Raw genomic sequence first — 23,316 nt, forward strand, 5'->3', positions numbered from 1 at the left:
GTCAGAGCTAGAAATTATCTTCGTAGAAATAAAATACTCCAGGCGTTCGTGGTGATCTCTCTGGTGCAAATTTAGAACTACTGGGTTGTTACTTAACCTTATCCATCTTATATCTACATTTCCTTTCTCCCATGCCAAAATTTCTGGGTTTTAATGATACCAACATATTTACTTGTTTGTTTTATTCCTCGGTATGCACACAACTGTCTCAGAACAGTTTAATATTTTTTGCATTTCTTTTTGTCTAGGTTTTATTCCACTAGAGATATACTGTCAAATGACTGTAATCTTACCGACCTAATACACAGGTCCATTTGTCTCATTTTGCTTTTAATTTTTAGGAATAGATTTTTTTTTCATATTTAACTTTTTGTCACTATTAAATATTTACGTAATTCCAAAGTGAAATCTGTAAAAGACAGTGTCTTCAGAAAAATATACCTTCTATCACTGCCCTTGTCATCCTGTTTCCTTATTACCTGTACAAAAATATTTTGTTTTTTTCTGTTTTACTTTGTACTTTAAAAACTACAGTCATGTATGGCATACTGACTCTTCTGTCAAGGATGAACCACATAAATGATGTTGATCACATAAGATTATGATGGAGCTGAAAAATTCCTATTGCCTTGTGGCATAGCAGCCATGATGTCATAGCACAACGCATTACTCATGTGTTTGTGGTGTTGCTGGTGTGAACACACCTACTGCATGACCAGTCCCACAAAAGTATCGCACATACAATGACGTACAGTACATAATACTTGATAATGATAATAACAAACAACTTTGTTACTGTTTTATGTATTTGCTAGTCTATTCTTTTTATCTTTATCTTAGAGTATACTCTTTCTACTTACAAAAAAATGTTTCTGAATACTCTGTCAGCAGCCTCATATCATATGTCTTGTGTGGCGTCCGATCGCATGAATTTCTCTTGCGCTTGATTTAATCTCGTGTTTTGTTCAGTAACGTGCTGTTCAGGCTTGTCGCCTAGGAGCCATAGACGGTACCATGCAGCCTAGGTGTGTAGAAGGCTGTACCATGCAGGTGTGTGTAAGCGCACTCTATGATGTGCACACAAGGATGAAATCGCCTAATGACACATTTCTCAGGATGTATCCATTGTTAAGTGGAGCATGACTGTATAAGTAAATATGTACATATAGTCACCTGTCTCTTTCTTAGATAAATGGTAGTATACTATGCACACTTTTCACTACCCTGTTGTTATTTTCATGATGTATATTTTTTCTGAAGATCACTTTATAATAGTATAAATATATGTTTCTCATTGCTTTTCTGTGGCTGCATATTACTCCAGTGTGTGACCATTCCGTAGTTTTTGCTACCAGTTTCCTTTTGAGGACATACGCTATGATTAATAGTATTGTGAACATATTTTTTATATTTTACTAGGTTATCATCTTAATAGATTCCTACAAATGGAATTGTGAGGTCAAAAGGCAAATGCATGTGTAATTTTGCCAGACCTCATCAAATATCTCTCCAGACGGGCAATGCTTTTTTGTCCTAGCAGGAATGATGACAGGGCCTGCTTCCTCACAGCCAACCAACCTATGTTATTGAATATTTGGGGTTCCACCAATCTGACAGATGAAAAATGGCTTTCAGATTAGTTTTCATTTGCATTTCTCTTATTAAGAGCTAGGTTGAGCAGCTTTTCATATGATTAAGGCCATTTACATTTCTTTTTTCTATGAACTTTTCATATCTTTGGCCCATTTTCCTGTAGAATTGTTAGTCTTTTCTCTATTTTTAGAATCTCTTTAACATTAGGAATGGTAATTTTTTGCATGTCATATACATTGCAAATATTTTCTCCCAGTTTGTGACTTATCTTTTGATTTTGCTTCTGGTGTTTTGTCATGCAAAGGCTTTTTCTTTTTAATGTAAACAAATGTACCAGTCCTTTTCTTTCTTGCTTCCAGAATTCAGTCATAGAAAAACTTACCCACTGTCAGGTTACGGAGGTATTCACCTATGTTTTCTTCTAATACTTGTATGATTATAATTTTTACATTGTAATCTCTGTTTTATTCAGAACTTATCCTGATGTATGGTATAAGGAATGGACCCAAGGTCTTATTTTTCTGTATAGCCATCCAGTTATCCTAACACCTTCTATTTAAATAACATCTCGTCTTCACTGGTTTGTAATACTACCTTTATCATACACTAAATCACCATACATATTTGAATCTGTTTCTGGATTTTACATTCTGGTTCCATTGATATGTTGGTGTATTCATGTATTAATATCACACAATATCAATTATATGGGCTTTATGTTATGTTTGTAAGTCCAAACTTACAAATGTTTGAATGTCATATTATGTTTGCAAATTGGATTCTCCATGTTTGTATCATGGAGGTCTTGAATGCAAAGGAGGAGAAGATGTGTGAGAGTCACAAACATCATCTTTCCCTCTTACTTCCCGACTAGACTTTACAAACTTGATGCCAGGAATTCTGGGCACTTAATTTTTTCATACTGATACTTGGAACATAGTATGTGCTCAGTTAACAGGTTTTGATTTGGTATGCCAGTGAAATGTAAGAGAATATATTCTACAATATAAGATCAGAGCTATGAACAGTGGAATGGAAGCTGTAATGGATGTAGTTATCAATTCAATTCAAGAAACAGATATTAGGACCATTTTTTTAAAAAGGAATGCCTAATGGGATAGTGAGCTGCCTATAATTGGACCTGTTTAAGGCATGGCCACCTCTCTGTATTACTAGAAAGACAGATGAGATTTATGATCATAATACTGAGTTAACAGTAATGTAGCAGTAATTGTATGTGAGCTACTGTCCTAAGTGCTTTACGTGTATTAACTTACTCCTTGCAACAACCTTGTGATTCAGGTACTTACATTACCCCCAGTAACAGGTGGATACACTGAAGCACAAAGAGGTAATGTAACTTGCCCTCTGTCCAATGACTAGTAAATGGTAAAGCTGATATTTGAAGACATTGTGCCTTACATAGGTAGGCACCGTGTAGTGGCCTTCAGTAAGACAAAATTTCTCATGATCTCCTGTGGGTTCATTCACATATTTACTCATTCATTTATTCTTTAAATACCCACTTGCTGGTGCTGGGAAACTAGAGGTGAATGACAAAAACCCTGCCTTTCAGTGGCTGTCTGTCTTACTGGAGAGACAGCCACCTTACCGTCTTCTAAGCACCGGCCTAATAGAAGATTATAGAAATGTCATGAGCTTAAACAGGGTGTTCCGACCCCTCCCTCCCTGTTGACTTCAGGGACCTCTGTGTTACGGATCCACCAATGGCAACTGTAGTGAATACACAATTCAGAAAATATGTCCACGCTTTTTCTTGCAATATTCCTAAAAAAAATATTTAAAGCAAGCAGTTATCCTTTTTCCAAACTATGAGTAATAATAGTCAACACAAATTAAAGTGACAAATAAAAATGAACACAGTAAACATTTTTAAAATTGAAAAATTGATTGAAGAAATGAATAGTGGCATCATTTTCGTCTGCAAAATTTGATTCAGGAAAACTAAACTTGGTTGAAATTACAACCACAAAAGGAAACGCTGTGATGGAGGCCATAATTGTAAAATGTGATGTGGATTTAAAAATACTGATGGATGAATTATACCTTTATTGGTAAATCAATGCAAAAAAGTACTAACCTCAATGAAAAAATCCAGTAAAATAAAACTGGGAATTACCATAAAAGGAAATGGATTTTTATAACATTATATAGAAAATTGGCCAAGAGTATTAAATTGCCTTAGTGACATTTACTCCAGAAAATACTTTTTGTATGGAAATTTATCACTGTGAATATAGTTTTTTTGTTATTTTAAAAATATTTTTTATTGATTTTAGAGATGAAGGGGGAGAGAGAGAAACATCAATGATAAGAGAGAATCTTTGATCGGCTGCCTCCTGCACACCCCATACTGGTGATCAAGCCCACAACCCACGTATGTGCCCTGACTGGGAATCAAACCATGACCTCCTGCTTCATAGGTCAACACTCAACCACTGAACCACGCTGGCTGGACTGTGAGTATAGTTTTGATTAAAGCACTAGCATGGCATAACCCACTCAGGGTCAAAATGGTAGGGACGAAAGCAATGTATTGAAGTAGCCCCCAGGACAGAGTAACCACTGGACACATGGAAGTTGGGTCAGGTGTCACAGCTGAGGTGGCAGTTAGGCTAGGTGCCAAAGAATGAGTGTGTGTTCTTCAGGCAGGAAAAAGGACAGGCATTGCAGAGAGTCAGAGTAATGTGTAGATTGACAGCTGAGAAGGAGCGTGACTGGCTAAACTGTATGGCTGGGAACTAGAGTCTGTAACAGGACAGGGGTTAAAGCAGAAGGGCAGAGACATAAGACAGAAGAGGTAGAGCTATCAGAATAGGGGGGCGGGGGGAGGATTGGTCATTGGCAACCAGAAGGCAGCTTTTGGTGGGCTCTTTGCTCATCCTGGCTTGTCCAACACTTTCATCAGTGACTTCAGTAAAAGAAAAAGTGTGCTTATGGTAGATGACCTGGGGGCCAAGAGAGTTCAGACACTTCTTGGGTACCAATACTGGCATTTCTAAGTCTGAAATATCTAAGATTTGGCTTAGTGACATAACTCTTGGACAACAGAAAGAGGTTATTATTTCATAAGCCGATACATATTCACAGTTGTTATAAGTATTAGGCCATAGCCTGGAAGAAGGTGATGATGACAGTGATGATGATGACAGTGATGATGATGATTATGATGACAACAGGAACTTCCAGTTATTGTGTACTAGTGGCCCATAACCTTGTATATATTATCTCATTACTTTTTATAATAGCCCTGTGAACTCCATGTTGTTATCCCCATTTTGTGAATTAGGAACCTGGAAGTAACAGGATTAAACATTTCCCAAGATCACTCAAGATTAGAACCAACCTGCCTGGTTTCCAGGCTCATGCCTTCTCACTGTGTCATGTTGCTTATCCACCTCTACTTTCAGGGTTTGAAATCATCCATGGCATACAGTTCAATTTCACAGCCTAACCTGGGCCAAGATTGCTTCGGGAAATGGTCATAGTTCTGTTTCAGTGCTCAATGAATCAGCTCATATCCCTCATGGGGGCTGGAGCCAGGTTTCGATAATACCACACAATGTCTTCGCCTGAGCTCGCAGTAGACTCCAAAACTGGAGCGGGTGCCCTAGTCGGTTTGGCTCAGTGGACAGAGCGTCAGCCTGTGGACTGAAGGGTCGCAGGTTTGATTCCAGTCAAGGACACATGCCTGGGTTGCAGGTTCGGTCCCCAGTAGGGGGCCTGCAGGAGGCAGCGGATCAATGATTCTCTCTCATCATTGGTGTTTCTATCTCTCTCTCCTTCTCCATTCCTCTCTGAAATCAATACAAATATGAAAGGAAGGAAGGAAGAAAGAAAGAAAGAAAGAAAGAAGGAAGGAAGGAAGGAAGGAAGGAAGGAAGGAAGGAAGGAAGGAAGGAAGGAAGGGAGGGAGGAAGGGAGAGCAAAGTTTAAAAAAAAAAAAACACAAAACTGGAGCGGGTGATAAAGACAAGAGCTGAGCCAAAAGCCAGAGTCCAGAGTCAGAAAGGAGGTAGACTGAGGAGCTGACAAAAGAGAGAAGCCAGAAACAAACAGAAAGTCAGAACCCTGGGTTCAGGGAGCCACAGACACAGAGGAGGAAAAGGAAGCACATCAGGTCTGTAGCAACTGCCTAGAACAGGCATCACCATGATTTGAGACTTTTTACAAAATATATCTAGGGCTGAAGGGCTAGAGACTTTGCTGAAATTACCAGTAAAAAAGGTTCAGGCAGGTTAATATGGGCGTATCTAGCCTGCTGTGACCTTGGACTTGGAGGTTTCAGTAATCCCAGCTTACTGCTAGCATCGTGGCTGAGGAAGATGATTAAAAACACTGGCTATCACCGTTTCAGGCAAATCAGCTGTTCTCTGCCAGCACAGTCAGAGAGACTTGAGGAGGAATAGACAGGGTGTGGGCACTGGCATCCTTGCTCAGCTGAGAGGGTCTCAGGAAACCACCAGATGCAACATCTCATAGAAGGGCCACAAGCAGGTTCTCTACCTCCCATTCCAGGAGACAGAGAAAATTAAACCCCTTACATTGGATTTTAGTCTTTGGTTGCTTCTAAATGTTAGGGTTAGTCAAAGCTAGCTGGAGGAATAACACATCCGTGTTTGTGTGTGTGTGTGTGTGTGTGTGTGTGTGTGTGTGTGTGTGTTGTGTGTGTTGTGTGGGTGAAGACAGTGAGCCTGCCACTGTTTTGTATCATTTTATCATGAATTGGCACCTGCTCTGGCATTGTCCTTCAGCCGCTGTCATGGGGTGAAACCTTCAGAAGGCTGACAACTGAGCAATAGAATAAGTGTTCCTCTATGAAGTCTTCTGAGGCCAAGGTTTCAGCACAGTTTTCAAGTTTGTGGGCTTTTATGCTTTCTAAGGGAAATTTCCCGGTGACTCAAAGCTTTAGCTGATGCGTCATCCACATGTTCCCTTAGCATTGTGTTGCATATTAATTAATAATGGTTTCAGTTACCACTGAAGGTCAAGGCCTAGCCTTTCCTGCTCCTTATAAATGAGCTATTAAAGATCCGACAAAGACGGCATTGAAATTTCAAGTCCAGATGATGAGAGATTTGGGGGTGCCATTGGCTAAGAAAGGGGCATTTGGGGTAGAGACTTGTTTAGGGAGCAGGGGGAAATGAGAGCGAGTTTGATATTAAAAACAGCAATTTAGAAGTTATTTTGGAAATAATCAAAAGCGTGCATTATTCATCTATCTATTCACTCCTAAAGTGAACATTTATTATGCTGCTTGTGCTGTGAACTTGGCATTAGGATACAGAGCAATGTAGTATCTGGATCATGACTTCAACAGGAAGTCAGAAATACATAACTTAAGGTAAAGAGAAGACTCAGATGTGAGACAAGGGGAGCAGGTGCCCTCTGTGTGCCCATTGAAGGTAAGAGGAAAGAGGAGCCCAGTAAGGATGAAAGTTTGAACTGAGAAGAGACTTTAGAATTGAGTGTGGGCATAGGAAATGGAGAACAGGGGCAGAGTGGTGCCCAGATTATGGGGAAGAATTGGCTGGGGAGAGAAGAGCTAGACTGCTGGAAAATCACAGATATCCGGGGAAGGCAGCATTTCAGGAGTACAATAACCATGCTAAGATGAATAGCAATGATAAGAGCTACTGTTCAGCAAACATTTTTGCTCAGTGAATTTATTTATTTAATGCCGGGTACAGTGCTGAGCACTGGGTGTGCAGTGATGAACAGGAGAGTCTAGGCTGTGCCTTACATTCTGTTGAGTTTTATGCTGTATGCCATTTCTTCCTCCAAAGGCTAGAATTATTATCCTCATTTTACAGATACAGACACCGAGGCTCAGAGAGATTGGGCCACTTGCCCAGGTTGCACAGGGAAAGAGTGGTGGAGCTTGGCTTTGAACACAGGTCTGTCTGGTGACAAAACCTCTATATCCCCACCCTGAGCTATGAGAGTGTGAGTGAGAAAGGGCATGCCAATGCACCCGGGAGAAGCCCTTTGAAGGCAGAGGTGGAGTCAACAGCTGGTGACTTCAGACAGACTCACGGGGCCAGGCAGGGAGTGGCGAGGGATTGAAAGGAGGCAGAGTTTAGAGAGTTTATCTGACAATGAATGGAGGGAAAGGGAGTCACTGAAAATAGTGACTCCGTGCCGGCTTACAGGGACATGGGAAAGTGTGGACTTGACCTTGAGAGAGTGGTTGAGATTTTAGTGTCCTTCTAGTTGGTCAGCTGTAATTGGCCCTGCTCTCTTAGAATGTGAGCCATTAGGGGTGGCCTTCTGGGACCATGGGCCTGAAATTCCCAGGTCCCTTGAGCTCTGAGCAACTTGGGGCCCATGAGGCCTAAACCTCTGGGATTTGGAGGACTTTCCTGCTTGTGATCTCCATGTATGAGGGAAGCTTGGTGCCCCAAGCAGCCAGGAACCAACTAGTCTGCCATGCCCGGCAGCAAAGGCACCTGAGAGCATGGGAGGAAGGCATCTCTGCCATAGCACATTGTCCCCTGCCACTCTCCACAATTACAAACCAGCCTCCAAACAGAGCAGCTTAACAGTAAGTTGTAAAAGTTTTATGGTGAGTAAAGATAAGTGCAAAATTAGCCCCTGAAGAACACAGCAATTAAAAAGTACAAAATGAAGCAACTCGCTAGAGTGGCGGGGAGCAGAAGAGGGAGCACACGGTGGACAAGTTTTCTCTGGAAGGGGCTTCATGATTGAGGTTTTTAAATTGTGTTCAATGAGGGAGCCATAGGAGAAGGAACTTTAATAAACTGCATGGGAGAGGTAATAATAAAGAGTTTTGAGACTCAGACTGAAGGAAATTTTTATTTCCTTAAAAAATTGGGGCCAAGGTGGGGGGGGGGGGGATGGCAATAAAGGCCATTATTGGGACAATGAATGAAATTTGACGATAGACTGTAAATTAGATAAAAGTAATGTATCTAAGTTTAATTTCCTTACTGGGGGGAAAAAGCAAAAATAAGCAAATAAATAAATAAATGAACATGGGAGTCAGCAATGTATGTTAAAGCTCTGGCGGGTCATTCTCTCTCTCTCTCTCCTTTTCTTTTTCGTGTTTGTTTTTCTTTAATTGAGTCTGCCTACTGTTTTGTATCATGCCCTGAAAGGTAGGTTTTTGCTACCATTACATGGCGGTTCTAATCTTCCAAGGAAGGACCACCAGGCAAGGCCAGAATTAGCGGCTCCAAGTGACTGACAGAAACTGAGCCTGGGCTTCTCTTTCTTCTCCCCCCGCCCCCCACCCTTTTTCCTCCTCCTGTTTTATCATCATCGTCATTGTCTTTATCATCATCATTCAGACACTGGTTTTCTTTTGACAAGACCTGATATTCATATATCTGAAATTGCAGACGGGGAAGACAGAAGCATTTATTCCCATTATGCATGCTCTTTGCTTTGTCAAGCCATGCAAGGGGAGGGATCCCTAGGAGGAAAGTTTTCCAGTGCTTGTCAGTGATGATCCCTGCACACAAGTTTTTCTGTTGGGCAAGGCTTACCTCAGGGGTCCTCAAACTACGGCCCGCGGGCCACATGCAAATACAATATTGTATTTGTTCCCGTTTTGTTTTTTTACTTCAAAATAAGATATGTGCAGTGTGCATAGGAATTTGTTCATAGTTTTTTTTTAAACTATAGTCCGGCCCTCCAACGGTCTGAGGGACAGTGAACTGGCCCCCTGTTTAAAAAGGTTGAGGACCCCTGGCCTACCTGAATATAAAGTGAGTCATGGAAATAAAGAGTTAACTCCTGCTGAACTACCCCAGGGAACAATATTTACTCCTTTAGGTTCTCTCTCTCTCTCTCTCTCTCTCTCTCTCTCTCTCTCTCTCTCTGTGTGTGTGTGTGCGCGCGCGCTGCCTGTCTAGTTCTGGACAATCCGAGGGACACGCCCCTGGTCCCTTTCCCTCCTTGGGGCACCGCCAGCAGTGGTGGGGTGCCCCACTTTATTCTTTGCGTCTGCTTCAGATCCTGCTCACCAGGGCGTGAGGGGCCTAGTGACTTGCTTAGTTGTCACTGCAGCCATGTACAGAAGTCATGGAGGAGGAGGGAGAAAAGAGTGGTAATATTGTGATTTCAAGACAGATACTTATTTTGAATTTTAATGTTTCTGAAATCAGATTTGATATACATTTGGCATATCTTCATACATAGTAAATATATAAATAAATGACAATTTATTATCCAAACCAGAACACTTTTGAGAGTGAAAGGGGTTTCTATTAATAATTATACTGGAATGACAGGTATAAACCAGTATTGTCATGGGCAAACCAGAACATACGGTCACACGACTTATAATTTTATGTGCCCATTGAATGCAGTTCATTCACTTGACATTATTTGTTAGGTGCCTACCATAGGTGGCATTGGGTATACAGTGTTTAACATGGGCATATAATGTTTAAAAAGTAAACACAGCCCTTTCCTCTTGGAGGAGCTAATGGTATAATAAGACAGCTGATAAAAGGGGGTAAAAAATAAATATGTAGTTACAAATTGCAATAAGTGCTGTATTGGATAACTCGAGCTGCCATAACAGCATACCACAGACTAGGTGGCTTAAGCACTAGGAATTTACTTTCTCACAGTTCTGGAGGCAAGAAGTCTGAGATCAAGATGATGCCAGTGTGCCTAACCAATGGACATAGACAACAGGGGTTGAGGGCATGAGTGGGGGCAGGGGGCAAAGAGGGATAAGGACACATATGTAATACCTTAATCAAAGAAATTTAAAAAATGATGCCAGTGTGGTCGGGTTCTGGTGAGAGTCCACTTCCTGACTTTCAGACCACCTGCCACCTTCTCGCTGTGTCCTTAAATGGCAGAGAGAATGCTCTAATGTCTCTTCCTTTTCTTATAAGGAGGCCAGTTCCGTCTGATCAGGGCCTCACCCTATACCCTCCTTTAACCTTAATCACATTTTTAAACTTTCTTTCTTCAGTACAGTCACCTGAGGGTTAGGGCTTTGACATGTGAATTGGAGGGGGACACAATTTAGTCCATAGCAAGTACTACAATGGAAAACATAGAATGTAAGTTCCAGAAAGTCAGGAATTTTGTATGTTTTGTTCTGTGACGAAATTCCTATCTCATACAACAGTGCCTGGCACATAGTAAGTGCCCAATAAATAATTGTCAACTTGAATTAAAGCAGAGAAAGGACATGATCTGATTTATAATTTTAGAAGATGGATTGAAGGTCAACAGGGTTGAAGCAAAGAGACTTGTTAGGAGGCTGTTGATAGAGTTGTCCACACCAAAATAATAGCACTTGGACCAGGATGTTGGCTGTGCAGATTGAGAGATGTGATTAAATTAGCTATATTTAGGAGGTAGAACTGACTGCATTTTGCTGATGTAATTGGATGTGGAGGGAGAGGAAGATGACATAATTATGGATGAATTACATTATTTATGTAGGTTTCAGGCTTGGGCTATTAGGTGGATGAGGGGAAGACTAAAGGACAGATGGGGAGGCAGGGAAGGAAATCAAGAACTTGGTTGTGGACAAGGTAAGTTTATGGTACCTGAGAGACATACAGGGAGGGTGATGTGTAGGCAGTGGGATACATAAATCTTCAGCTCAGAGGAAGGTAGTATTCCCCTGCCTAAAAAGCTCTTACTATAGCAATGGTGAATCTTACCATTAATGGAATCTTGCAGTGTTAATAATTTTATCCAATACTTAGTGGGTTTTAAACTTGTACTGGGTGTTGAAATCAACCTCCTGCATGCATTACCTCATTGAATTATCAAAACATCTATTTTTGCAATGTGTCATTTTTGTCTCCATTTCACAGACAAGGAAACTGTGTGTTAGAAGGTGAAATGAGTTGCCTAAAGTCACCAACCCAGCAAATGGGAAATGTGAGCTTTGATACCAAGACTGTTGAACCCCAAAGCCTGTGCTTGTAACCACAATGACCTTCTATTTTCCAAGGAGCAGAGGTCTTGGAGGCATTTTCTACTCTCCTTCTAAATTAGCATCTGATCTTGAACCTATTTTCCTCACCAGTTTCCTCACCCAGGAAAGGATGGGAGGCGATGTCAGGTCCCCTATAGTTCTACGATACTGCAGTGCTGATCTCTTTTGTAAATCCATTTTTTAATGTGAGTTTTCTATAAATGCCTTTCAGAGATGATACCCAAGCTGAAAATTCATTCTGATGTGTATAAAAAGGGCAAATCTCTTTTAGCAAGGACCCCGCACACCAGCTTTCTTAATCTGAATTCCAATGGAGTAAGAGGAAAGCTCCATAGAACAAATATAATTTCTGAGTGAGAGGACGCTCAGCATCTCAGATTCTTTTTTATCATCTGAATGATAACCTTGAAGGTCCCATGGAGCCGAATGTGGGGGTAATGCTTGGGTCAGACACATAGCTTCCCCTAATGTCTGCACCAGGGTCTGCCAGACTGCCACAGCTCCTCACCTATGCTGGCTCAGTGACACCTGAGTTACCTGGCCCCACTGTGCTGGGGTGACAGAACAGTGATTCTTGGTTTTCCTGCATTTCAAAAAAACCCCCCTGAACTATGGTGAGCCAGTGTCACACTTTTGAGAAGGCATCTGATATGGGCAGCCCATTTGAATTTGATTGAGACATGCTAATGAGCCATTGATATGTGTGGGATTTGTTTCTGATTAGATTAAACTTCTGAGAGAATAAAGAAACAGCCACTGATTAAAGACATAAAGAGGAAACACTTTAAATGAGTAAGTGGTTCATCTGCATATAGAAAAGTATAAATTAAACATAGTCCAGGGGACCAGATCTGAATAGCAGCTGGATAGAGCGAGCTTTCCTGAATAGGGCCACAAAGAAGGCGCTCACGGCAATTCAAAGGGACTTAACTCGCCAGAGAGGGCTCTGAACACTCCCAAGGAAATGGAAAAGACTCTCAGATGAGGGATGGGAAGGGTTTTATTTGGATTTCAGAAAATTGCTCCCCAAGTTACATTCAAGCTCATTATCATTCTCTGGTAGCACCAGTGATAGTCAAGGGGTCAGAGAGCCTAGTTCCAAACAAATACATGATTAGAGTAAACTGCACATGGGTCAATGGGACCCTGATTTGGAATTTGGCCAATACTTCTGCCTCTTGGGGCTGCTATAGTTTTGCTTCCATGGAAATGCGTGGAGCCCCTAGCCAGCCTTCCCCACCTCCCTGGCTCATTCTGAGATGGTGGAGCTGCCACAGGGCTGCTGTCTATGGCTGCCTGAGGAACCCCTGGCCATGCATGACCTCCAAGCCGTGGCCTTTTCTTTTCCTCCCTGCTGACTTCTTCCGGGTCTTCTGACCTCTGCCCTGGTTCTGGACTTGAACCAGACTCTAACCTGCAGCCTGTTCTACTCGGGTCCTAACACCCTCCTACCCCTGACTGCTTCCTCTCTCATCCCTTGGGACTAAATCTACTCTCTGATTGCCCGCTAAATCTTCAGCCTCTAGGAGGTCCTGCTCTGAACTGATGCATCACCTGGATTTGGGGAGCTGTCACTTTCTGGACCATCTCTTCTCAGGCCTGGAACCTTCTGCCACAAAGTCCCACCCAATAGACTGAATCCCTGGTACCAGTGCTACAGGGCCCAAACCCAGGCCCCTCTGGTCACCCTGGCTCTTTGCACACTGGCAGATTGAAATAATCAGGAAAATGATCACAGGCTGCAGTAGCAGCCCCCAAGCCCCAGAGGCTTAACCTAGGACAAGTTCATTTCCTGCTCATATCACAGTCCCCTGGGCAGCTATTTTCCAAGTGGTGACCGAGGGACTCAGGTTGCTTCCTTTGTGGGTTCCCTATCTTTGAACTTCAAGGTCATCCTGGCTTAAACATCCAGGAGATTGGGAGGGAAAGGAATAGAAATTCTTACGGGTTTCCCACACTAGATACTTACCCACCTTGGCCAGGAAGTGACAGCTGTCATTTCCTCTCTCATTCCGTTGGTCTGAGCTGCTCACATGGTCCCTCATGACTGCAGGGGAGTCTGGAAGATGTAGAGGAGCATGCAGGTATTAGTGAATGACAGGAGTCTGCCATACCCTTGTAGACCACCCTTCTCCTGTCTCTGCTTCTCTAACCCCAGTATGTTCAGGCCTGACTTCTTTCTTTTCTTCATTTTTGTCTTGAGTTCAACTTAGCCTGACTTTAGACAGTATTAATAAGGCCTGTTGGCTGGTAGGAGATTTGAGATCATCATGAATAAACTCTCCTTGGTTGGAACCATGAAAGGATGCCTTCCAAGCTCAATGGCCACGTTTGCCAAGAGATCTTCATGAACTCTCCCATGAGGAAGTGAACTCCCACAGCCCCAGTCTTTATAGTCAGAGCACTGGGGTCCGAGGAAGAGCTGGATCCTCTGTACATGATGGGCTAGCGTGCTGAGCTTGGTGCCATCGCTGCCCCTGGGTTTCCTGTAGGTAAGCAGCTATTTCAACAAAGCTCCAGTCCCTGTAAAACTACGTTTTAACATTTTCTTCAGGAAAAGCGTCCAGACATTCCAGCCCAGCTGGTCCCTCCTTGGAATTCTGCCAGGTGACTTCCCCTGCCGCCTTCTGATAATTATGAAGAATCCCTTTCAAATAGGGAAGCTGCTTTGGGTGCTTCTTAGCATCGATCCAAAACCAGACCCCATCAGAGACACCTTCCAAGAAAAAGCACCCCAGTTTCCCCAAGCAGTGGTCTGTCCAGAGACTCTTCAATAGTGTCTATTGTAAGAGGAGGGCGGAAGTTGTATCCCCAGGGAGTGCTTTTCAGTGGAGCCTGATAAAAGAATAAGCATTGTCAGACTTTAAAAATGTTCTTTATACTTTGAAATAACAAATGTCTACCCTTGGAATCCTGGGAGAGCACCAAGCAAAGTGCAGTGGGGATAATTCAGAACTAAAGCCCAGTCCATCTTTCATTCATGCAGTAAGTGTCTGTCATGAGCCAGATCCTGTTGAGGCACTGAAGGGTCCTTAATGAGAGCAAGGGGGCCAGGACCTCCTCTATTGGCGGGTGTTGCGGACCCATAAACAGGAGAAAGAAAAGCGCTATCTCACTAGTAGTCAGGGAGTTGCAAATTAAAACTACAGTGAGAATGAATCTCATATCCATTGGGTTGGCAAATATGAAAACATTGGACAATGCCAAGTGTTGGCGCGATTGTGAAGCAACATGAGTGCTCGCCTGTGCTGGTGGGAGTGGAACTTGGGGACTGACTTTGGAAGAGTTTCACTTTTCCTAGGCAAGTTGACTGTGTGTGTAACTGTGCCTCCAAAATCCCTCTGTAGCGTAAACACACTGAGGCTCCCGCTCTTGGGCACCAAGAGACGCATGTATGATTGTTCCAAGGAGCGCTATTCATCATACCGGAAACAGCCAGACTGCCGCCAACAGGAGAATGCCTAAACAAACTGCTGTGTATTTATACAATGGAACACGGTGGTGGTGAAAGGAAATGAAGCGAGAGGCAAGTTGCAGAATGCAGACAGTATGCTTCCGTTCACATAGCATTCAAAAACAGCCAAAAGGAAAGCTAAACAGGTAGTTTAGGTTGGTGGCAAGGAAATTATTAACAAATTTCAGGATAATGGATTACCTCAGGAGGTAAGGAGGGGCACACAGAGATTTCTAAGTTCTTGCCAATGTACTGTTTCTTAAGCAGGTGGTAAGGAAGCAGTTGTCTCCTGTATTATGTGTCGTTAACTGTATGTATGCATTTTACACACACACACACACACACACACACACACACAGTGATCATAAGTGCTGTGCAAGGAGAAGTATGGGTGCTATGGGAATACATAGCAGAGGCATTTAACCAGATTTAGGACAGTAGGGAAAGTAGGTAGGAACTAGCAAAAAAATGTAGGTGGTGGTGGTGGTATGGGAGAGAAATCCAATAAAGGGAATGGCATGGGGTGGGTGTGGAGAAAGCCAAAAACAAGGTCAGCCCTAGGAACTAAGAGAAGGTGGTGAAACTGGACAGTATGGGGTAAAGGATGAAGCTGCAGTGAATACGAGGGCTCAGATCTCAGAGATCTTGCAAATCACATGAAGGATCTTTCTCTGGAGACTAAAGGTTGCATGTGCAGGAATGAGATGCTTTTGGGGAGGAAGTTGACTCCTCGTCTTACATCATCCCCATCCCAGCTCCTCCTCTACCTCCTACCCTTGACCCAGCTTGCTGACGGCCCCTGCCTTTTGTCTTAGCCTTGCTCAGATTTGAACTCTTTCCCTTTCTTTTTTAAAAAATATATTTTCATTGATTTCAGAGAGGAAGGGAGAGGGATAGAGAGATAAAACAGCAATGATGAGAATCACTGATTGGCTGCCTCCTCCACAGTCCCTACTGAGGATCGAGCAGCAACCCGGGTATGTGCTCCGGCTGGGAAATCAAACTGCGACCTCCTGGTTCATAGGTCGACGCTCAACCACTTAGCCACACTGGCTGGGCCTCTCTCCCCTCCTATTTCCATGCAGGGCCAGGACTGGGGTGCAATGCGTGAGGTGCCTGTGACATAGAACTGAAGGAGCACTCTGCCCAGCCTGGCTCGATGTCTTTGTCGCATGTCTGACCCACAGCCACTCTGTGGATCACTGTGGTCTGCCAGCGATTGTCAGGCCTCAGCTTCAGCCTCCATCCTCCTCATCTTTCTCCCTCAGCCTGCCTGGTTTGGCTTTCTACTCTTGTCTCAGCATTTCACAGCCAAGTTAGGCGAAACAGCTACACATAAAAAGATAATTACCAACATGAGCCAAGAAATGCAGACCACATGAGTGGTACAAATTGTGTTTTGGGATTTTGGAGGAATGGGGCCAGGCTGGCTTTGGAAGGATGGGGAGCAGGAAAGAGGCTTTCTGGGCTAAGGGAACAGTGGGAACATTTTGCCAAGAGCAAAGAGCTCATGCAAGTCCTAAGGAGATAAAAGCTGGAAAGGACTTGTGATCTTGAGCTGTGAACCGTGGCTCAAAGTACAAGGCTCAGGTGTCACCGCCCCACAACCCCTTACCTACAATAAACATTACTAATAAATTATGGCAGGCTTTTCCACTGAGCCCCGGATTGCGGGGGTGGGAGGAGGGGAGGGCGGGGAGAGCTCAAATCCTTCTCAACACAGTGCTTCAGAAGGACATTAATAAGCAAAATGATTTAACACAGGAGTGGCAAATCTGTCCCTGCCACAGACTACAGTGAGCACGGGTCTCTGAGGAGGAGATATGGTCATAGTGTGTCCTGTTCCATTGTCTCCAGTGTCTCCCAGTTTACAAATCCCAGTTACAGCTCTGCCGGTTGTATCTCAGATACGGACATCATTTGAGGTGCTGGCAAGAAAACTTACAATCACACAATGAAAGTAGAAAAGCCCAGCCAATGTGGCTCAGTGGTTGAGAGTTGACCCACCAACCAAGAGGTCACTTTTCGATTCCCAGTCAGGGCACATGCCCGGATTGCAGGCTCGATCCCCAATGGAGGTGTGCAGGAGGCATCCAATCAATGGTTTTTCTCTCTCATTAATGTTTCTGTCTCCCTTCCTCTCTCTCTAAAACTCAATAAAGACATATTAAATGGTAGAAATAAAGAAGTAGAAAGGATCTAAGGCATTACTGAGTCCAGCTCTCCACTGGACAGCTGGGAGACCCTGAGGCATGGAAGGGGAAAGTGGCAAACATAAACTCAGGCTTGTGACCCTTGACCTTGTGCCAGCAGCTGCCAGCCCTGGGACGGGAAAGGACTGTGCCTGCCCTAGGAACCCTCTCTGCTCCTATCTTTGCTAGTGGGAGCTTTTCATACAGCATCTCTTTTAAACCTCCCAAATTATCATTATTCTCCATAAAAAGGCAACTGACATCCGAATCAAAGGCTAATGGGCAGTAGAGGCAGGATTTAAACCCTCTTCCAGCCTTTTCAGAAACAATCTCACCATCTTCCCAGCACTCTGGGAAGGGCTGGCGGTGAGTGGGACTTGCTTCAGGTTCTTGGTCACAACTGGGGACCAGAAGCTACTCTGAGGGCGAAAGCAGGCATTGGCCAGGTTGGGGGCTTTCTGTAGGGGAGTTCAGGTTCCAAAAGAAGGAGCCGCCTGCTATAGCCCATGCTCATTTGATGACTTCCCAGGTTTTACGATGTTAATTTAAGCTCTGAAGCCAGAGTAAGTCTTTTCGGTTGCAGCAGTACGCACTTAAATGTCAGGACTTTGCTGAAAAACCGCCCTGGGTTTGAAGGAAGTCATTGTGTTCAGTAAATGTTTATCGCCTTTTATGTTTATCACCTTTATTGGGGGATCTCGCTGAGTGACTTAAAACCACCTATCTATATAGTTAAAGCCCAGGGCTCTCGGATTGTTGGAATCACTCATTCAAATAACAGATATTGCATATATATTAGATGCCTGGTGTATACAATGTGACCCTTGTCTTCCTTGAGCTTATAGTCTAGCGGGGAGATGGAGAGCGAAGAGGGGGACACATTGACAGAATAAATAAATAAATGGAAATATTATGAATAAATGTTATTAATCACAAAGACAGGGCAACTAAAAGTATTCAAGGGGGTCTCATTTAGACTGGACGGGTCAAAGAAGGTAATATTGGTGCTGGGTAACAAGTAGGGGAAGAGTAATTCCAGAAAGATGGAATAGCAGGTGCAAAGGCACAGAGACCGGAGAGAACTTGATGTGGTCAAGACACATGTTGACCAGTGCCCAGCCAGAAGCCATGAGGTCCAGCCTTGGGTGGACATGCTGTCAGGTGTCCTCAGTGCCAGGAAGACTAGCATGGACCTCTCTTTTTATAACAATCCTGGGTCACACACACTTTATGTGAAAATTAAGTTCTGCCTCTTGCAGGTGCTTCCTATGCCTTGTGACTTCACCTGACTTCTTGGTTAGACACTTGACCTTCAGCTGAGCCAACCCTTTGGTACCCACCTCCCCTACTCTCTCTCCTCTTGGCACCCCTGCCCCCTTGAATTTGCAGCGCTAAGCCAGCATTCTTTCCTGCACCTTCGCCCTCTATCAGTGACCTTGCTTCCCTGCTGTCTGTAGTCTCCATCTGGTTTGGGTCTTCCCATATCACACCAGCTGTGACATGTGTCCCAGGTCCAACTCCTTCTCTCACTTCCCATCCCCTGCCCCTCCCAAGCCTCTATGGAAACTTCCTGGCATCATCCCCCATGGAGTCCAAACTCCAGTGACTTCCTTTCCTATGCTTTGTCTACCACCCATGAGCGGGTTCTGAGATCAGCTGTGAGTGAGACTTGGGAGTCTCCTATCTCAACCATTGTCAGCAGGAGCCACTCATCACCCAGGACGGGAGAGCACAGGCTTTCTCATCTTTACTTCAGCATCATTAGCCAGGCTCCAGAAGTGGTGGGTAAACACACCCAACACGCATCTTCTGTTCCAACAGCCAGAAGCTGCCGGGAACCCAAAGGCTTTCACCCTCTCCATAGATGAGGTCCTTCCACAGAAGAGAGGAGAGTGATGATGGCCCCTGGGTTAGCAAGTGCTCCCAATCTCTGTGGGGAGCACAGTGGAAGGCAGCCCATCTGTCGTCTGGTGAGCTTCACCCAGACGGTTGAGTCCTCTGCTCCCTGAAGGTGCATGTGAAACTGCAGCATTTGCAGTTCCAAAAAGAATAATTACCCTGACTCTCTGTGTTGTCAATAACATATTCACAGTATAAACCAGGGGTGGGCAAACTTTTTGACTCGAGGGCCACAATGGGTTCTTAAACTGGACCAGAGGGCCGGAACAAAAGCATGGATGGAGTGTTTGTGTGAACTAATATAAATTCAAAGTAAACATCATTACATAAGAGGGTACGGTCTTTTTTTTTTTTTTTTAGTTTTATTCATTTCAAACGGGCCGGATCCGGCCCGCGGGCCGTAGTTTGCCCACGGCTGGTATAAACTGTGAATATGAGCAGCTACAGCATTTGGACAGGTTCAAGCCTCGGACTGACTTGTGGCAAAGCCACATACAAGTCCCAGCTTGGAGGGCAAAGCCCTCCCAGCACAATTGTAGCCCAAAAGGCTTTTGTTGTAAGCTTGACCTTATAGTGTGACCCTGTAGTCCTAGGTAGCTAAGGGATGTGGGCTGCGAGGGTGTAGCAAGTGCTGCCTAAACAAAGCTTGATAGAGTTTAGAGAATGGCAACAACAGGAAAGAAGCAGATTTGAAACTCGCAAGAACATTGTAAACATCTTGCCCTTGTTTTGCTTTATGTGATCTGACTATAAAATAAAGCTTTGGCTTACAGGCTATGTCACTGTTTCCTCATCCAGGCACAGGGATCCACGTGGTACCAACTATATTCTCTTGTCTGTCTTCTTTAATCCTTCACTGCCCCTCCTCAGGTTCACCCCCTGGCCGTGCTAGACGCAGTTCAGGATGCACAGGAGGAGCCAAATAGCAGTTATAATGGTTGTTTCAAAGTAATAATGGATGCAGACTAGGGTTCACAGGGTTCCCAGCATTATGACAGGAGCTTCCCAAGCCCACCGCCCAGTGCGAGGACCACCGTCATATGCTTTTCACAACGAGAGGTTAGGGAGCCTAAACTTGCCGCTCAGCCAGCATACAGCTGGGTTAGAATAGACCCAGATGTCCTGTCCTCACCTCCTTGCCTCACCCCATTCAGTGCTCTCACACTGAGGCAGGCACAAGGTTAACAGATAGCCTCACCTCATCTCCCGCTTCCCCTGGGAGGAGGCACCTGCCAGAGGTGACACAGCAGCAGGTGGAGGAGGCGGAACCCTGGAGCCCAGTTCCCGGTGGCTCCAACACTGTGCTTTAGGACACTTTGTGCTGCTCCCAGCAGGCAGAACCCCCCATCCCCTGCTGGAAACCCATCATCCGTCCTGGGCACCACTTAGCACATGTCTACAGTAGCAATTGGTGAAGAATTTAAGAACATTTTTTGGAAGAGGAGGAGATAATTAAAGAGCAAGTGCAAGAGTGCTATAAGTGGGAAAGATAAGGCAGGGATGTTGAACTGACACCCTGAGGATGTCAGGGGAAGTGGGGTAGAGGTGGGGCAGGTAATTGCATGTGTAGAAGTCCAGAGGTGAGAGAAAACCCTGGCACTCCAGAGGAGGTAAAGGCATCTCAGCATGGCTGTAGCATAGAGTGTGTGGGGAAGCGGGCAGGAGGCTGGAGAGGTGGACAGGAGCTGTGATGGGGAGGGAGTGGTGCAGGGGGCCTCTGGTCCAGCTTACACCTTCCAAAGGTTCCTCTGGATGCTGTGTGGAGAAGAGGCTGGAGGAGGAAGGCAGGAGGGAATCTGTTGTTTGGAGGCTGTTGCAGAGCCCAGAGGAGACAAGACTAGGCTGCAAGAGGACAGTGGCAGTGGGGTAGAGTCAGGGAGGATCAAGAGCTCCACAGTGAGTTCACACACTCCCTTTACTGTGTGGCTAAAAGCCACCACCCTTCTGATTACAACTAGGAGAACCACCCACTCTTAGGTGAATGAGGAACTGACTCTTTGAGAAACAGGCCTCATAATAGAAGAGCTTCGTTATGAATCATGTCGTGCTCTGTTGCTGCAATATGTCAAGTAATAGCCTGCAGTCCCAAAAAGAATAATTACCCTGACTTTCTGTGTTGTCAATAACATATTCACAGTATAAACAGGCTTCCATGGGAAATCTAAGCCAAGTGAATTGGACATGAGCACAGCTCCTGGGATGGATAGGTCACAGAAATGGAGATGCACAGTCTGAGGCTTGCACTCCCGATCCACAGGCCCACTCTGGGTGTGGGAACTACTTTCAAAGCACGGTCACCCTGAGGGGGCATGGATCCTCCTCTGGCTTTGATGGGTGTCAGATCCTTTCACTATGGAGAGGGTGAAAGCCTTTGGTTTCCCGGCAGCTTCTGGCTGTTGAAACAGAAGATGCGTGTTGGGTGTGTTTACCCACCACTTCTGGAGCCTGGCTAATGATGCTGAAGTAAAGATGAGAAAGCCTGTGCTCTTCCGTCCTGGGTGATGAGTGGCTCCTGCTGACAATGGTTGAGATAGGAGACTCCCAAGTCTCACTCACAGCTGATCTCAGAACCCTCTCATGGGTGGTAGACAAAGCATAGGAAAGGAAGTCACTGGAGTTTGGACTCCATGGGGGATGATGCCAGGAAGTTTCTATAGAGGCTTGGGGGGGGGGGGGGGGGCAGGGGATGGGAAGTGAGAGAAGGAGTTGGACCTGGGACACATGTCACAGCTGGTGTGATATGGGAAGACCCAAACCATCCTTTCAGACACTTTTGTACCAGTTGTGTGGTCTTGGGCAAGGGACAGCCGTTAGTCTGTCTCTTCACTTGGAATTAAAGGCAATAACAACTACCTCACAGGGCATTCTAAAGAGTCTGTCGTATAATTTGTATGGTAATAACTGAGATTGATTGAGTATTATGTGCCAGATATTTTCCTAAAAAATTTGCATATAATAACTTTAATCTTCTCAACAGTTTCATGAGAGAGGTACTTTTATGATCCCTAAGATAAGGAAACTGAACCACAATGAGACCAATGACTTAGTCAAGGTCATATAGGTAGGAAGAAACAGCCAGGATTTGATCTCAGATCATGCACTCATAACCACCATGCTACACTGCCTCCCCACAAGCAGAGTCCAGGCCTGGAACATAGTGGATGCTCAGTGGGAATGTTTATTTCCTCTTCATTTGGCCCTAAATAATATGCCAAGTGCAGGACAAGCTTAGAAAGTGGTAAATCAATAAATTGCCTTCCAACTCTAACAGCCTGTGGGGGACCAACTGGTGTGAGATAGATTGATAGAAGAGGATGAATTATCTTTCAAACTAGCATAGGGAAATTAAGCTAAATCCAAAGCTGACCTTATTTTAAATGAAGACATATGGTTGTTGATGGGCACAGGTTGTAAGTGTAAACATCATCCACCACATCATCTAGTTGACAATACCTGACAAGTGTCCACTGCTGTCCACCAAGAGACCTTGATTGCTTTCCCTCATTCATCAGCTCTGACCAGGCATTTCAGATTCATCTCACATTGATTGATTGATTGATTGATTGATTGATTGACTGATTAAGCATAAATCTTTCATTCATTCAACAAGTACTTACAAAGTACCTCTATGTACCAGGCCTTATCTTAAATGCTAGAAATGAGAAATGAATGAGATATGGGTTCTGCCCTCTAGGAACTCAGAGAGAGGGAGGGAGGCTGGCCTATCAGCAGGTAAGTTGTGATATCAAGAGCTTTGAGGGCCAGAGGAGGAAGCAATTGGCTCTGCCTCAAGAATTGAGCAAAGACCCCCACAACAGAGGGGTCATGTGACCAAGGTTTTGAGAGATGATATTTTTCAGCTGGAGAAAAAGTGGGGAGAGCATTCTAAAATTACAAACAGAATGGACAGAAGCCTCAAGGCACAAAAGCTTGTGCACATTCTGGACCATTGCAAGTTCAGAGTGGCTGGAATGATTGTGGCAACAGCTCCAAAACACTGTCCCTTAATGCTCAGAAAGCAAGGTCATTTAAACATTTTTTTCGCCCTGACCGGTTTGGCTCAGTGGCTAGAGCGTCAGCCTGTAGACTAGGGCGGGGGTCCCAGGTTGGTTCCGGTCAAGGGCATGTACCTTGGTTGTGGGCACATCCCCAGTGCAGGGTGTGCAGGAGGCAGCTCATCGATGTTTCTCTCTCATCAATGTTTCTAACTCTCTATCCCT

The 23,316-nt window shown here is 44.4% G+C and overlaps 1 protein-coding gene across 2 annotated transcripts in view; it reads left to right on the forward strand.

Annotated features, from left to right (window-relative positions):
- The window catches only part of GALNT18 (polypeptide N-acetylgalactosaminyltransferase 18), a 296,162-nt gene that overhangs the window by 223,450 nt on the left and 49,396 nt on the right, over positions 1 to 23,316 (forward strand). The window lies entirely within an intron of this gene.

This window comes from Myotis nattereri (genome assembly GCF_964212035.1).
Source record: "Myotis nattereri genome assembly, chromosome: 9".
NCBI classification, from domain to species: Eukaryota; Metazoa; Chordata; class Mammalia; order Chiroptera; family Vespertilionidae; genus Myotis; species Myotis nattereri.